Source organism: Bufo bufo, chromosome 4, assembly GCF_905171765.1.
Source record: "Bufo bufo chromosome 4, aBufBuf1.1, whole genome shotgun sequence".
NCBI lineage: Eukaryota > Metazoa > Chordata > Amphibia > Anura > Bufonidae > Bufo > Bufo bufo.
The window spans coordinates 449,068,023-449,085,232 of NC_053392.1; positions in this window are offsets into that span (position 1 = coordinate 449,068,023).

The window sequence follows — 17,210 nt, forward strand, 5'->3', positions numbered from 1 at the left end:
TGCTCTACATAATGGACAGGGAAATACATTTCACTAATATGTCTGTTACATTTTCGGGTCAAATTCACCAATTTTTGGCTATGATATACCCCTACTCTACATAGTGGACAGGGAAATACATTTACTAATATATACAGCCACCACCTGACAAGTTCACCAAAGAGGATTTATATGCTAAAAGGAGATGGCGAAGAGTTCAATATCTATCAGATCAGTTTTGAAATAGATTGAGAAAAGAGTACTTAGCCAATCTTTTGCTAAGAAGTAAATGGCAAACACCCATAAGAAATGTCCAAGTTGGTGACATAGTATTAGTGAAAGGAGAAGATTTACCTAGAAGTCAATGGAAATTGGCGAAAGTTCTAGAAGTTCAAAAGGATGAAGAGAAACTAGTAAGAAGAGTGTTGTTACAAATAGGAGACTCAAAACTTGACAAAAAGGGAAAACGTCACAATACTCCACTTAAGTTGGAATGTCCTATACAGAAGTTTAAGATAAGTAAAACGATCAGTGGAGCGCCAGATGACAAATGTTCATGCGGATGTTCAGTCTATGGATAACTAATCCCAGAATAGATATTCTGAAAATAAGATATGACTGAAGTGTTATTACGCAGTATTCTATGAGTGCACGTATTGAATAAAAACAGAAATATATAAAAACAATGTACATGTTATTACTGACACAATATTGTGCTCCAAATAAAAGCGTGCATCCATATGAATTTTTACTCACTTCACCAGGGGGAAAGGCGCAAGATAAAACTCAAGACACTTGACGCCATAAAACCCCCCTCACCGAGATCGCCTGTAGAATGTTAAATATCCTTGCGGTCCTTCAAATGGATGACCCGGTGGACTCCAACTATTAAGCAAGGTTTTCTTTAATGAATAAATCAGCTCAACGCGTTTCGGGGTTATTGTGTACCCCTTCCTCAGGAGCAATAATACAATGTACAACACACAAGGGTTTATATACACCTCTACATCAAACTGGTATAGAGATCGAAAAAGGCGCCAAAGGGTACACGAATAACGTCACTTTCGGTAACGGAAGTGATGCGTTCCACAGTGGAACGCACTTGTTTTAATGTATATGAAAATAATAATTGTGAATGTCAATAGAGGGCTGGTTGGTGACACTAATGCTCGACCACTACCATTTCTGATGGAAGAGCAGAGGGGGGTGCAAGAAGGACAAGAGCATCTGTATATTGTGCTGTGTAACTGCGGCCGTGCACTGGAAGTAGGCTAACTTCCGGTCCGTGAACCGCATAGTTAGAACGCACCGGATACAAAGAGGAATCAAATAGAGATCGTGGATCGCTCACGCGGGTCACCAACTCTCCTGGGCTTAGTATATGTATGCAACATAGTGTAGAGAATATAGATGACATATTTAGGGGAGATATGTATACCACATAATATATAAAATATAATGACAAATTTGCGGGAAATAAGGGCTTCAAGAGGGTATGCATATGGTTAATTAACAAAACAAACATATATATATATATATACAGTCCTGATCAAAAGTTTAAGACCACTTGAAAAATGGCAAAAAATCATATTTAGCATGGCTGTATCTTAACAAGGTTCCAACTAGAGCTTCAACATGCAACAAGAAGAAATGGGAGTGAGACAAAACATTTTTTGAGCATTCAATTTAATGAAAACAACGAATAAACTGAAACAGGCTGTTTTTCAGCTGATCAAAAGTTTACGACCACACCTCCAAAAAAAAACTAAACCCCCCAAAACAGAAATCCAACTTCCAAACATGAACTCAGTAATGAGTAGCTCCGCCATTATTGTTTATGTGATTTCAAAAATTCGTTTCGGCATGCTTGATGCAAGCGTTTCCATGAGGTGAGTGGGAACATTTCCCCAAGTGGTGAAGATGGCCGCACAAAGGCCATCTACTGTCTGGAACTGTTGTCCATTTTTGTAAACTTCCCTTGCCATCCATCCTCAAAAGTTCTCAATTGGATTTAGATCAGGGGAACACGCAGGATGGGCCAAAAGAGTGATGTTATTCTCCTGGAAGAAGTGCCTTGTCCTGCGGGCATTGTGTACTGTAGCGTTGTCCTGTTGAAAAACCCAGTCGTTACCACACAGACGAGGGCCCTCAGTCATGAGGAATGCTCTCTGCAACATCTGGACATAGCCAAGCGGCCGTTTGACGCCCCTGAACTTCCTGAAGCTCCATTGTTCCACTGAAGGAAAAAGCACTTCAGACCATTATGGCGCCCCCTCCACTGTGGCGCGTAGAAAACATCTCAGGTGGGATCTGCGTGTCATGCCAGTAACGTTGGAAACCATCAGGACCATCAAGGTTAAATTTTTTCTCATCCGAGAATAAAACTTTCTTCCACCTTTGAATGTCCCATGTTTGGTGCTCTCTTGCAAAGTCCAAACAAGCAGTTCTGTGGCGTTCAAGGAGACGAGGTCTTTGAAGACGTTTTTCGTTTTTTAAGCCCTTCAGTCTCAGATGCCGTCTGATGGTTATGGGCTGCAGTCAGCACCAGTAAGGGCCTTAATTTGGGTCGAGGATCGTCCAATGCCTTGACGGACAGCCAATTGGTTCCTCCGGCTCAGTGCTGATGACATTTTTTTGGGTCTTCCACTTGACTTTTTTGTTCCATAACCCTCAGGATCATTTAAGAAATTCCAAATGACTGTCTTACTGCGTCCCACCTCAGCAGCGATGGCACGCTGTGATAGACCCTGCTTATGCAGTTCAACAACCCGACCACATTCAAAAAGGGAGTGTTTTTTGCCTTTGCCATCACAGCGTGTGACTACCTGACAAAAAATGACTATGAATCCACATCTTTGCACAGATTTGGCCTTTTAAAGGCATGTGGTCCTAAAATTTGGATCAGCTATAAAACAGCCTGTTTCAGTTTAATCGTTATTTTCAATTAATTGAATGCTCAAAAAATGTTTTGTCTCACTCTCATTTCTTCTTGTTGCATGTTCAAGCTCTACTTGGAACCTTGTTAAGATCCAACAATGTAAAATATGATTTTTTGCCATTTTTCAAGTGGTCTTAAACTTTTGATCAGGACTGTATATATACATGTATATTGTAAAATGGATATAGAAATAAGTCAAAATGTAATTATAGATATATAAATACATATAGCGAAATTTAAATACATAAATATAAATATAGATAAAAATCAAAATATAAATAAAAATATAAATATAAACACCAATGTAGATACAGGTGCAACAGCAGGAAAAATTATCTATGTATATATAATGCTCGGAATTTCTCATGTGTATATAATGCTTGGAGCTTTGACCTCGATTTCGAAGGTAGTACTAGATTACTCGTGCATACATATATATACACATACGCACACATACGCACGCGCATATACTGTACAGTCGTGGCCAAAAGTTTTGAGAATTACATAAATATTGGAAAAGTTGCTGCTTAAGTTTTTATAATAGCAATTTGCATATACTCCAGAATGTTATGAAGAGTGATCAGATGAATTGCATAGTCCTTCTTTGCCATGAAAATTTACTTAATCCCCAAAAAACCTTTCCACTGCATTTCATTGCTGTCATTAAAGGAGCTGCTGAGATCATTTCAGTAATCGTCTTGTTAACTCAGGTGAGAATGTTGACGAGCAAAAGGCTGGAGATCATTATGTCAGGCTGATTGGGTTAAAATAGTAGACTTGACATGTTAAAAGGAGGGTGATGATTGAAATCATTGTTCTTCCATTGTTAACCATGGTGACCTGCAAAGAAACGCGTGCAGCCATCATTGCGTTGCATAAAAATGGCTTCACAGGCAAGGATATTGTGGCTACTAAGATTGCACCTCAATCAACAATTTATAGGATCATCAAGAACTTCAAGGAAAGAGGTTCAATTCTTGTTAAGAAGGCTTCAGGGCATCCAAGAAAGTCCATCAAGCGCCAGGATCGTCTCCTAAAGAGGATTCAGCTGAGGGATCGGAGTGCCACCAGTGCAGAGCTTGCTCAGGAATGGCAGCAGGCAGGTGTGAGCGCATCTGCATGCACAGTGAGGCCGAAGACTTTTGGAAGATGGCCTTGTGTCAAGAAGGGCAGCAAAGAAGCCACTTCTCTCCAAAAAAAACATCAGGGACAGATTGATCTTCTGCAGAAAGTATGGTGAATGGACTGCTGAGGACTGGGGCAAAGTCATATTCTCTGATGAAGCCTCTTTCCGATTGTTTGGGGCATCTGGAAAAAGGCTTGTCCGGAGAAGAAAAGGTGAGCGCTACCATCAGTCCTGTGTCATGCCAACAGTAAAGCATCCTGAGACCATTCATGTGTGGGGTTGCTTTTCATCCAAGGGAGTGGGCTCACTCACAAATTTGCCCAAAAACACAGCCATGAATAAAGAATGGTACCAAAACACCCTCCAACAGCAACTTCTTCCAACAATCCAACAACAGTTTGGTGAAGAACAATGCATTTTCCAGCACGATGGAGCACCGTGCCATAAGGCAAAAGTGATAACTAAGTGGCTCGGGGACCAAAATGTTGACATTTTGGGTCCATGGCCTGGAAACTCCCCAGATCTTAATCCCATTGAGAACTTGTGGTCAATCCTCAAGAGGCGGGTGGACAAACAAAAACCAACTAATTCTGACAAACTCCAAGAAGTGATCATGAAAGAATGGGTTGCTATCAGTCAGGAATTGTCCCAGAAGTTGATTGAGAGCATGCCCAGTCGAATTGCAGAGGTCCTGAAAAAGAAGGGCCAACACTGCAAATACTGACTCTTTGCATAAATGTCATGTAATTGTAGATAAAAACCTTTGAAACGTATGAAGTGCGTGTAATTATATTTCACTACATCACAGAAACAACTGAAACAAAGATCTAAAAGCAGTTTAGCAGCAAACTTTGTGAAAGCTAATATTTGTGTCATTCTCAAAACTTTTGGCCACGACTGTATATACATACATATAAATACGTGAAAGCGCTATGGAATAATACCAATAGAACTAATGGTTGAAAGTTAAAAATGAATATAAAAATATGTGAAAATGATTCTAAAAATGATAATGATGATGATAATAATATATATATATATATATATATATATATTAATAATACAGGTGCACATTAATGTATCTATTATTTCGACTATAAAACTTTAAACTACCCTCCAAGATATAGCTACTGCTTGATGTGTTCCCAGGTCTTGTTAAAGCTGAAAGGACACAGAATATTAACACGGTATACCCAGTGTATAATTGATTTAATAGTGACTGTATTCCATGCTCTCATTTAGGTCAAAAGGAGAAAGTGTGTTGAACCGGTAAATCCAGTACATTTCTCATCTGCACAGCTGGGAATAGGATTGTGGGATCAGGTCTATGGGGGTTAATGTTAGTCCCGTGTAATCACCAGCATGTGCTTCAGAGAAATGTCTGGACACTTTTATGTTTAAGATACTGTCTTTGAATGTTAGAACAGTGATTGTCTTTTCCTTAATGTTTGTGTCGTTCTGCCAATATATTGTAGGCCACAAGGGCACTCCAGCATTTAGATAACGTATCTAGAGTTGCAGTTCATATGATGTTTCAGGGGAATGGATTCTCTAGTGTTGGAGACAATGACTATATTCAAATTATCAGAGTTGTTTCGGCAATACAAGCAGCGTTTGGACCCACACTTAAAGGATCCTCTAGGTGGACTTATAGATTCTTCAGTTTTATTGCCGGAGTTCTGAGTGGTTAGTTTAGGACAAGAGGTTGCTAATAGATTTTTGAGGGTGTGTGCTCGTCGGAACGTGATACCAGGTATCTTTGGAACCATATTTCTAATAATGGAGTCTTGATGAAGGATAGACCAGTGTTTTTCAAATATCATCTTTATAGAATTATGAAGCGAATTGTACCTAGTGTAAAAGTTTAATTGTATGTTCTGCGGTTTGGTTTGGAGAGTGGTGGTACGGGGTTTCAAGCAATCCGCTGACTCTCCTTTGAGATACGGGACCTTGAATCGCATGTAAGACTTGAGTGATATGCCTTATCCCTAAATCTTTTCTGCAGTAGGTCTAACTAATCAGTCAAGGTCTTATTATCTGAACAGTTTCTACGGACCCTTCTCATCTGTCCGTAGGGGATGTCTTTCTTCCATTTATGGAAATGACAACTATTAAAATCAAGGTAGCTGTTGGCGTCGACTTCCTTGAAGTGTGTACTGGTCATGATCCGATTCCCGTTCGTCTGAAGGTGAAGGTCTAGAAAGACAATAGAATTTGGATCAGAGTGAACGGTGAATGTTAGATTCCAATTGTTCTGGTTCAATTGCTCAATAAATGCGGAAAGGGAGGACTGGCCCCCTTTCCATATAAAAATGATATTGTTGATGAACCGTTTGTAGAAGATGATATTTTCATGCTCCAGCAGACCCCCTTGAATTTCTAAGGCTCCCATAAACAAACTGGCATATGACGGAGCAAACTTTGTTCCCATCGCAGTTCCGCATGTTTGAAAGTAGAATTCCCCCTGGTATTTGAAATAATTGTGAGTTAATATATATTCAATAGAATCCAAAATAAAAATATTTTGGTTAGAAGGTAAATATATATTCTCTTCCAAAAAGCCTTTGACTGCTTTTAGGCCCAAGTTGTGCTGAATGTTGCTGTATAGAGCCAAGACATCCAATGTCACCCATAACAACCCAGGTTCCCACTTGATGTCCTGTAGGAGTTGGATCAGATGGCTGGAGTTTCTCAAATATGATGGTAAATGTTTTGCATACCTTTGTAGGGTATGATCTACATAAGCGGAAAAGTTTGATGTTAATGAATCGATCCCTGAAATGATTGGGCGGCCTGGAGGATTAGTGAGGCTTTTATGGATTTTGGTAGAAAATAAAAATATGGAATAGATGGAAATGCAATCTTCAGGAACTGGGTCTCCTTTTTTGTGAGGATTTCTTCTGTATGACCCCTGTCTATATGGATAATTAAAGTCTTCTTAAAAGATTCCATTGGGTCTCCTTGGAGTTTCATATAGTAGCCTTCGTCGGACAGGATTCTCATGGCTTCGATATGGTAAGCGCCAGAATCGAGAATAACTATCCCTCCTCCCTTTTCGGCACTTTTGATAACTATATCTTTATTGAATTTCAGGGAGGAGATGGCTTTTTCTTGGGCTCTAGTGAGGTTATGTTTTGGTTTCATTTCTTTCACGTTAGAGTTAACCAAGCCATTCAGATCAGTAAGTACCATGTTATAAAATGTCTCTAAATGTGGACCACGATGTTCAATTGGATAGAAGGTAGATCGTGGTTTGAATTAAGATGGAATAGGGTGTTCAAAGAGATCATCCATTAGAACATCTATATCATCTTCCTCTTTTGTGGTAATTGAAGAATTAGTAGTGGTTGGGATGATGAGATTCGGGGCCAGATCTTTTAATGCGAAATTACATTTCAAGGTTAATTTGCGTAAATATTGGTTCAAATCGACAAATAATACAAACATGTCGGGCCCCTTGTGGGACAGAATGATAACCCTTTTGAGAGTACTTCAACCTCAATATTGCTAAGATTATAGCTTGAGAGGTTGAATATTCCTTTTTCTTTTAGATGTTTACTGAGTTCTGATGTTAACTTGGCTGTTCGGGTCTTGATTTTTTGACATCTGGACCTGCCTCTCTTTCCTCCTCTACACCCTCTTTGTCGGACGTGACTCTTTTGTTTTTTCGAGAGAGTGGCCGAATCGGACTGTAAAACTGGGTTATTTTCCGATTTCGCTGTGAGCGTATATTCTGAAAAAAATTGGGTTGAGTGGTGAAGTGACCAAATATGAAGATAGTTGCTGAATGCTGGAATATATTGGTCTAGGTCCAGTTTGAATGCCAGCCAAGGGAAATAAATGGGTGAGAGAGAATTGGTCTGCCAGGTTGATTGGTAAGGCTAAAAAGGTTTCTATTTCATCAGTGGAGATTCGATACTGAGGTTCAAAGAAACCAGGCGACTTATTGGGAGGGGTGTGTGTCCCTATTGTTGGGTATAGAGAGTTTTCAGAGGTTCCCAAGAGGGGTGTGGTATGGGATATATCGGTGGTGAGATTATTGGTGTTGTATGCAGATGTGGACTGCTGGAGTATATTAGTGTCACAGCCAGACAGCTGAGAAGCGCTCACAGGAGCTTCTCAGATCCTCCTCCTTGAATTTCTTTGTTTTGGTTTAGTTTCTCATCTCGTTAGTCTATCTCAGCTGTCATGCAGTTAGACTGATCGCTACCCTTTAAGTTCCTCCCCATAATGCAGTAGTGTGCGGCTGATACAACTTCCTGGAGTGTGTGTGCATGCTGTTCCCAGTTCCCAGTTCCCAGTTCCCTGTTCCCAGTCGTCAGTCGTCATTAGTCTGCAAGATAAGTGCTGTTTATGTATTTATGATTTTGTCTTTTCTGGATCCAGGTGACCCTGACTCCCTCCGTGTCAGTGTAGGGAGCCGGTGGTCGTGTCCCTTCACTATTGTAGGGTCTTCAGGTAATAGATAGCCGAGAAACGTGGATATGCGGCCATCCACCTTTGGGGTGTTCGCATAGGCTGAGCAGTGAGGGAGAGCGGCAGGTCTATTGCAGGGGTCCCCCTTTGTTCCTTAGTTGTGGATCCAGAGAGACATTGTTTATATGGTATTGTCTTGTTTCCTGTACACCATCCGTGACATTATCAGCCGCCAAAACCGTCTCAAGCATGGATCCGGTTTCACTTTTGGCTGAACGCTTTCAGGGTCTTTCTTTGAAGGTAGCTGATCTCCGTAAGACTTTTTCTCAGTTTCAAGTGACCGGTTCAGCTTGCGTTCATGGAGTTTGTGCTGAGCCTAAGATCTCGCTCCCGGATACGTTCTCCGGGGGTAGTGAGAATTTTGTGCGTTTTAGAGAGGCTTGCAAACTCCATTTTCGCCTTCTTCCCCATTCTTCTGGTGATGAAGAACGGAGGGTGGGGATCATTATATCGCTGCTCAGGGGTAACGCTCAGTCCTGGGCCTTTTCGCTGCCGGAGGGGGCACGGCCCCTTCGTTCAGTGGATGAATTCTTTTTAGCCCTGGGTCAGATATATGATGATCCGGATCGTATTGCTCTGGCTGAGTCTAGACTACGTCTGTTATGCCAGGGTAAACAATCCGCAGAGATATACTGTTCAGAATTTCGGAGATGGGCAGCAGATACGGGTTGGAATGATGCTGCACTCCGAAGTCAATTTTGCTATGGTCTTTCAGAGGGATTGAAAGATGCATTTGCCTTTCATGAAAGTCCTACCTCCTTGGATTCTGCTATGTCTCAGGCTGTTCGTATTGACAGGCGTCTTAGAGAGAGAGGAGAGATCTCTCCTTCCTGTCATACTCAGTCCCGGGACAGTGCAGCGGTCTCATTCTGTGCACAGGGGTCTCAGTCGCTGTCAGCCCCTTCTGAGCAGGAGTCCATGCAGCTGGGGTTGATTGCCTCTGACAATAGAAGATTCAGCCCGCAGGGGAGGGTTTGTTTTTGTTGTGGAGGTATAAATCATCTGGCAAATGTTTGTCCCTCTAGGAGATTCAGGCAGTTTTCTGGGAGTAATAAAGAGACAAAAAGGAAAAAATCTTTTAAAAATGTTCCGTCTGTTACTATTGGCAGGGTTGAGGCGGAAATTGAAGGTTTTCCGTTTGCTTGTAGTTCCCGTTTTGTCCTGTCTGCTAGGGTGGCGCTAGAGAGCAAGAGCATGTTTTGTGAGATTTTTGTGGATAGTGGAGCAGCTGTCAACCTCATTGATAATCAATTTGCAATAACTCATGGTTTCCAGGTATGCACTTTGGGAAAGGATATTCCTGTTTTTGCTATTGATTCAGCTCCACTTTCTCAGAAATCATTAAAGGGCATAGTTCACAATATCCGTTTAATTGTGAGTGATGCTCATGTTGAGGATGTGTCATGTTTCGTCCTTAGCGGTTTGCCTACTCCTCTAGTGTTGGGGCTACCCTGGCTCACTAAACATAACCCCACCATTGATTGGCAAGCGAGGCAAATAAATGGTTGGAGTAACTTTTGCAGAGAGAATTGCCTCATAACATCTGTTTCTGAGGTTTCTACTAAGACTGTGCCACCTTTCCTCTCTGAATTTTTGGATGTCTTCTCTGAGAGTGGAGTTCAGGGTTTACCTCCGCACAGGGAGTATGATTGCCCTATTAATCTCATCCCAGGCGCCAAGCTGCCCAAATCTCGTTTATACAATCTCTCCCAACCTGAGAGGGTCGCTATGCGGGCTTATATCTCTGAGAGTCTGAGAAAAGGACACATACGACCCTCGAAGTCACCTGTTGCCGCTGGTTTTTTCTTTGTTAAGAAAAAAGATGGTTCTTTAAGACCTTGTCTGGATTTCAGGGAGCTGAACAGTATCACTATTCGTGATCCTTATCCGCTTCCTCTGATCCCGGACCTGTTTAACCAGGTTGTTGGGGCTAAAGTCTTTTCCAAATTAGACCTAAGAGGGGCATACAACCTGGTCAGGGTCAGAGAAGGAGACGAATGGAAGACGGCTTTCAATACCCCTGAGGGCCATTTTGAGAATTTGGTTATGCCTTTTGGTTTGATGAATGCCCCAGCCGTTTTTCAGCATTTCGTCAACAGCATTTTTTATCTTTTAATGGAAAAATTTGTATTAGTGCATTTGAATGACATTTAGATTTTTTCTCCTGATTTCAAGACTCATAAGGAACACTTACGTCAGGTCTTGCTCATTCTGCGGGAGAATAAATTATACGCGAAACTGGAAAAATGTGTGTTTGCGGTTCCAGAAATCCAATTTCTGGGGTTTCTTGTCTCCGCTTCTGGTTTTCGCATGGACCCCGAGAAGGTCCGCGCTGTGCTTGAGTGGGAGCTTCCTGAGAATCAGAAGGCGCTGATGCGTTTTTTGGGCTTTGCCAATTATTACAGGAAATTTATTTTGAATTATTCCTCTGTTGTTAAACCACTCACTGATATGACCAGAAAGGGGGTAGATTTTTCTTCCTGGTCGGTAGAGGCGCATAAGGCCTTTTCTAATATCAAGGAGAGTTTTGCTTCCGCTCCCATCCTAGTACAACCTGATATTTCGTTACCCTTCATAGTTGAGGTTGATGCTTCTGAGGTAGGGGTGGGTGCGGTCTTGTCTCAGGGTTCCTCTTCTGCCAAATGGCAACCGTGTGCCTTTTTCTCAAAGAAACTCTCCTCCGCAGAGAGAAATTATGATGTGGGAGATAGGGAATTGTTGGCCATCAAGTTGGCTTTTGAGGAATGGCGCCATTGGCTAGAGGGAGCCAGACACCCTATTACCGTGTTTACTGACCATAAAAATCTGGCCTACTTGGAGTCAGCCAAGCGTCTGAACCCGAGACAGGCCAGATGGTCTTTGTTCTTTTCAAGGTTTAATTTTGTAGTTACGTTCCGCCCTGGGGTTAAGAATGTGAAGGCAGATGCCCTGTCACGTTGTTTTCCGGGAGGTGGGAATTTTGAAGACCCGGGTCCCATTTTGGCTGAAGGTGTGGTGGTCTCTGCTCTTTTTCCTGAATTGGAGGCAGAGGTGCAGGCAGCCCAGTCAGAAGCTCCTGATCTTTGTCCTCCTGGGAGGTTGTTTGTGCCTCTCGCTTTGAGACACAAGATTTTTAAAGAACACCACGACACGGTCCTTGCTGGGCACCCGGGGGCAAGAGCCACACTGGATCTCATCGCTCGGAGATTCTGGTGGCCTGCGCTTCGTAAGTCGGTTGAGGGTTTTGTGGCAGCTTGCGAGACTTGCGCTCGTGCCAAGTTCCCTCATTCACGGCCATCAGGTCCTCTCCTTCCTTTGCCCATTCCTTCCCGTCCTTGGACACATCTGTCCATGGACTTCATAACGGACTTGCCTCGTTCCTCGGGAAATCTGTGATTCTGGTGGTGGTGGACCGTTTTAGCAAAATGGTGCATTTTATCCCTTTTCCTGGTTTGCCCAATGCTAAGACGCTGGCGCAGGCATTTATTGACCACATTGTCAAATTGCATGGGATTCCTTCAGACATAGTCTCTGATAGGGGCACGCAGTTTGTTTCCAGATTCTGGAAGGCTTTCTGTTCTCGCTTGGGGGTTCGGTTGTCATTCTCTTCTGCTTTCCATCCGCAGTCGAATGGCCAGACAGAGCGCGTCAATCAGAATCTGGAGACATATCTGCGCTGTTTTGTGGCGGAGAATCAGGAGGATTGGTGTTCTTTTTTGTCCCTTGCTGAGTTTGCTTTAAATAACCGTCGTCAGGAGTCCTCTGATAAGTCACCATTTTTTGGTGCATATGGGTTCCATCCGCAGTTTGGGACTTTCTCGGGAGAGGGCTCTTCTGGTTTGCCTGATGAGGACAGATTCTCCTCGTCTTTGTCATCTATTTGGCAAAAGATTCAGGATAATCTAAAGAGCATGAGTGAGAGATATAAGCGTGTGGCGGATAAGAGACGTGTGGCTGGTCCGGACCTGAATGTTGGTGATCTGGTGTGGTTGTCTACCAAGAATATCAAATTGAAGGTTCCCTCCTGGAAGTTGGGTCCTAGGTTTATTGGGCCTTACAAGATCCTGTCTGTCATCAATCCTGTTGCCTACGGTCTTGATCTTCCTCAGACTTGGAAGATCCATAATGTTTTTCATAAGTCCTTATTGAAACCTTATGTTCAACCTATTGTACCCTCGCCTTTGCCTCCTCCTCCGATTATGGTTGATGGAAATCTTGAATTTCAGGTCTCTAGGATTGTGGATTCTCGTCTTGTCCGCGGTTCCCTCCAGTACCTCGTTCATTGGGAGGGTTATGGTCCTGAGGAGAGGATGTGGGTCCCAGTGACGGACATTAAGGCCTCTCGTCTCATCAGGGCTTTCCATAGGTCCCATCCTGAGAAGGTGGGCCCTGAGTGTCCGGAGTCCGATCCTAGAGGGAGGGGTACTGTCACAGCCAGACAGCTGAGAAGCGCTCACAGGAGCTTCTCAGATCCTCCTCCTTGAATTTCTTTGTTTTGGTTTAGTTTTTCATCTCGTTAGTCTATCTCAGCTGTCATGCAGTTAGACTGATCGCTACCCTTTAAGTTCCTCCCCATAATGCAGTAGTGTGCGGCTGATACAACTTCCTGGAGTGTGTGTGCATGCTGTTCCCAGTTCCCAGTTCCCTGTTCCCAGTCGTCAGTCGTCATTCGTCTGCAAGATAAGTGCTGTTTATGTATTTATGATTTTGTCTTTTCTGGATCCAGGTGACCCTGACTCCCTCCGTGTCAGTGTAGGGAGCCGGTGGTCGTGTCCCTTCACTATTGTAGGGTCTTCAGGTAATAGATAGCCGAGGAACGTGGATATGCGGCCATCCACCTTTGGGGTGTTCGCATAGGCTGAGCAGTGAGGGAGAGCGGCAGGTCTATTGCAGGGGTCCCCCTTTGTTCCTTAGTTGTGGATCCAGAGAGACATTGTTTATATGGTATTGTCTTGTTTCCTGTACACCATCCGTGACAATTAGATGTTGTTGGTTCTGCATTGATATTTTGCGATGGAGAGATACCTGACAATACATTACTCTCTCTGGAGTTCTGTCTTATTTTCCCGCGTATCATATCATTTCTGGGTTCTACGACTTTATTAGCGATTGTGGCGAAAAAAGATAGGAAGGCGCTCATAGGGTAATAAGTTCAATAATAAATATATGAAATCAAGACATCGAGAGTTGTGCTCACCTTCTGGTGTTGTGCATACATAGGCACAACACTCGTGAGGACAGGGGGTCGGTGCAACCGGTATCTTCTCAGTCCTCGTAGGTGGAGTAGCCAAGTCTCCAGAGGAATGATATGTATTGCAATAGGAAAAAGATTATTGATGCACTAATATAGTACGCCAATTGATACCTTCTGGCGCAAAGACACGACCTCAGTAGATAGATAAAAGGGTCTCTTATTAATGAATGACAACGCGTTTCGGAGTTAGTACACTCCTTTTTCAAGTCTAAGAAATCCAAATTTAGAGGTTTTTTTTTTTGGTACAGAAGAATAATAAAATATATACACAGTCATTATATTAAAATGAATTAGGAATAAATGTGCACGTAAAAAATCCGTGCACATATACAAGTCAAATAGAACAAAAAGCAAAAGCACTAAAATGCGTGGTTGGGAAAGATTAAAATTGTCCACGCATTTAGATTATATCACAAATGAGGACGGGTAAAGAAATAATAATATAAAATGCATATAGATATATGTGTATATGGGGGGATATATGAAAACACACATGTACGCATGAGGTGTATATACGTATACGTGGCCGCATGTATAATCACATATAGAGCTGGAACCGCTGTTGGAAATAAATAAATATATAGGCTGGAATGCCATAGATATGGTGATATATACCACATACAAATATCGATAATCATCATACCACAAACAGTACCACAAGTGTGATGATATATACCCCTATTAGTAATTATCATATTACTGATATTGGCTACAATAGTGATGGTAGTATCGCCGTATACATACATATGCATACACCTTCACATATATACACACATATACAACCATAAGCTGCTCTGGACTGCTAACTCTTGATACTAGTCATGTAAAAAATGCATTTTAGTTTAGTATGGAGCTTGAAAATACACATGTGTATAATAATAAGCATACACATATATACACATATATACACCTACACACAAATGCGCCCACAATTGCATAAACACATATATACATAATAAAAAATTAAATATAGGAAATATATATATGTATATACATATGTGTAAAAAACTATGAATGATGAATGCACGTTAAAACCATATATAGTGGGTAGCATGATCGGGACAATTGAATAAGTCAGGGTTTACTGGTCCCATACTGACTCAAGTAATAGGAGAGTAAATAAATAAATAAATTAATAAATAAATAGATAAATAAATCATTATATAATTGCTTGAATTGATGGGAGACATATATAGATGGTATGGACCACTATAGAATGAAAATAAAGTGGAGTAGAGTATTCTATGATGTGAGAATGGCACAACAGGGAAGTGGGCCTAAAGCAATTGTTGATATTGTGACATGTGGCTGAAATAACAAAGTGGACATGAGGAGATCAGAGATGTGGAGAATCATGGCTGCCGGTCTTACCTGTAGGGTCCGTGCTGGGGCTTGAAGAGCGGCCTTGCACGCCTGCTGGAAGGCGCGCTCAGAAGAGCAGGAGGGAGAGGGGCGGAGTCTGGGATTGACAGCTGCTCGGTCCGTCGGACCGGAGCTGTCATTGTGAACAGCGCATGCGCCGAGCGCTGTGTTCGATGCTGGCTTCCTGAGCAGGGATCGCTCACAGGTAGACTGCCATATGTGGTGATAGTTAGATTGGGGAAATGGATGGGGGAGAGTGGTGTGGGGTGTAATGGAGACTAAAGTCTGGTTTGGTGGTATGGCTGGGAAATTGGGCAGTTATGGACTAGATAATAGGGGAAATTAGTGATTTGATGAATTTATACACTCAATTACTGATGGTGTGAGCACAAATGACATGGGGGAGCGTTGATGTTGGCCTGATGAATCGGTAACTGTTGGAGGGAGGGAAGAATTGGAGGGGAAAAGGCGAACAATGTAAAGAGACTGGTAAGGGGATGGGCCAGTGAGATGGAGCAGATATATGGGTTTATAGGCCAATATGAGTGATGGGGGAAAAACATGGTGGCGGGAGGGCTGTGTACTGTTGGGGGAAGGGGAAAAACCTATGTAAAGGGTATTGTAACGGATCCGCTTCCGTTAATGGACGCTTCCTAGCTTGCGCCGAGAACCACAAGCACCGCACTGGACACCACAACCACCACAGACTCCACAACCGCCGTAGCTTAACTGGAGCCGCGCCGTCTTCCTTCCACCCTGAATGAACCTCCAGCATTTAGGACCGTGTGGGAAAGATCTCTCCTCCAGGGAATATGCAGAGCATAGCAATCCCCAGCGTGACACAGCAATTCCCTCCAATAACGAGACGAGGCTCCGTTTTGAAGGGTTAGAAAAGCATGAACTGAACTGAGCTGAACTCTTTATTGAGGGTTACCCGCCCGTATTTTTGCAGGTCCCCACAATGCATCATGGTTTCCTCCTCTCTGCCCTGGAGACACCCGAAGTGCAATTCAATTATCTCCCAGGACAAAGGGAGATCACCAATACACATGTGGGAACATTAGGGCAGGAATTTCCACCCGAATACACAAAATCCTCCCTTCTGTCTGGGATATAATTATGGATTAACATAACTATCACAGACAGTAAAAATACAGTTTTTAAACATACACTGTAACTTTAAAACCATACATTCCATCTCCATAAAAATTACATATTTAAACTCAGCATACATCAAACATAAACACTTCCAAAAATCACACAAATCCCTCCAGCGGATCAAAAGTTTAGTGGAAGTCCTTTATGACCGACCGCAAGCACAATTTCCTGCCCAAAACAGTTCCATAGATTTGGGCTGTGCTGTCGGTCAATTTCATGCAGAAAATGACCGAACAGGACTTAGTCTCTGGAGCTGAAAGTTCAGTATGGAAGAAGGTAATATGTCCCGGGGCCATAGTCGTAGGGCAGGAGGCTAGCCATAAGTCCTCTACAATGCCCAGTGGCAAATGGTAGTTTGTCACACATCTCCCCTTTGGGGGGAAGACTAACCAGGCACCTGACCTTCTGTCGGTCAGTGCCTCCGTTAGTCGATCCACCAACCCACAGTAACCAGATGCCCGAGTAGCCCACCCACAACAAACAGGTACAAGGGTGACCCACCCACAACAAAAAGTTAGTGCACCTGGGTATTTTGCTGTGGTGATGGGGCAACATGCTGTGGGAACTTGAGGGAGGGCAGAGGCCGACTGCACTCTGCCCAGCTGCCAGCTCTTCTGCTGGGGTGCTGAGACCATAGTCCGGCTCAGTAGCCAGAGGAACATGGGAGTCAGCAGGGGTTAACATCGCCTCTGTTAACCCTGAGGCCACGTTAGGAGTTAACTGGGGAGGGGAATTTGTACTTACCCCCTCCTCCTGTTGTCCTGGTGAGGGTAGTGGGGGATCTGGACAGACTGTCCAGCATCCCGGTAGGTCAGGCGCAGAGACCACGGTCCCATCTGCGCCGTCTGGGCGATTGGTGTCTCCCCTTATTATGGTAAGCTGCCGCTGGGGAGAGAGGGTGCTTCGCTCCTCTCCCTGAAACACAGGCTGCCGCTGGG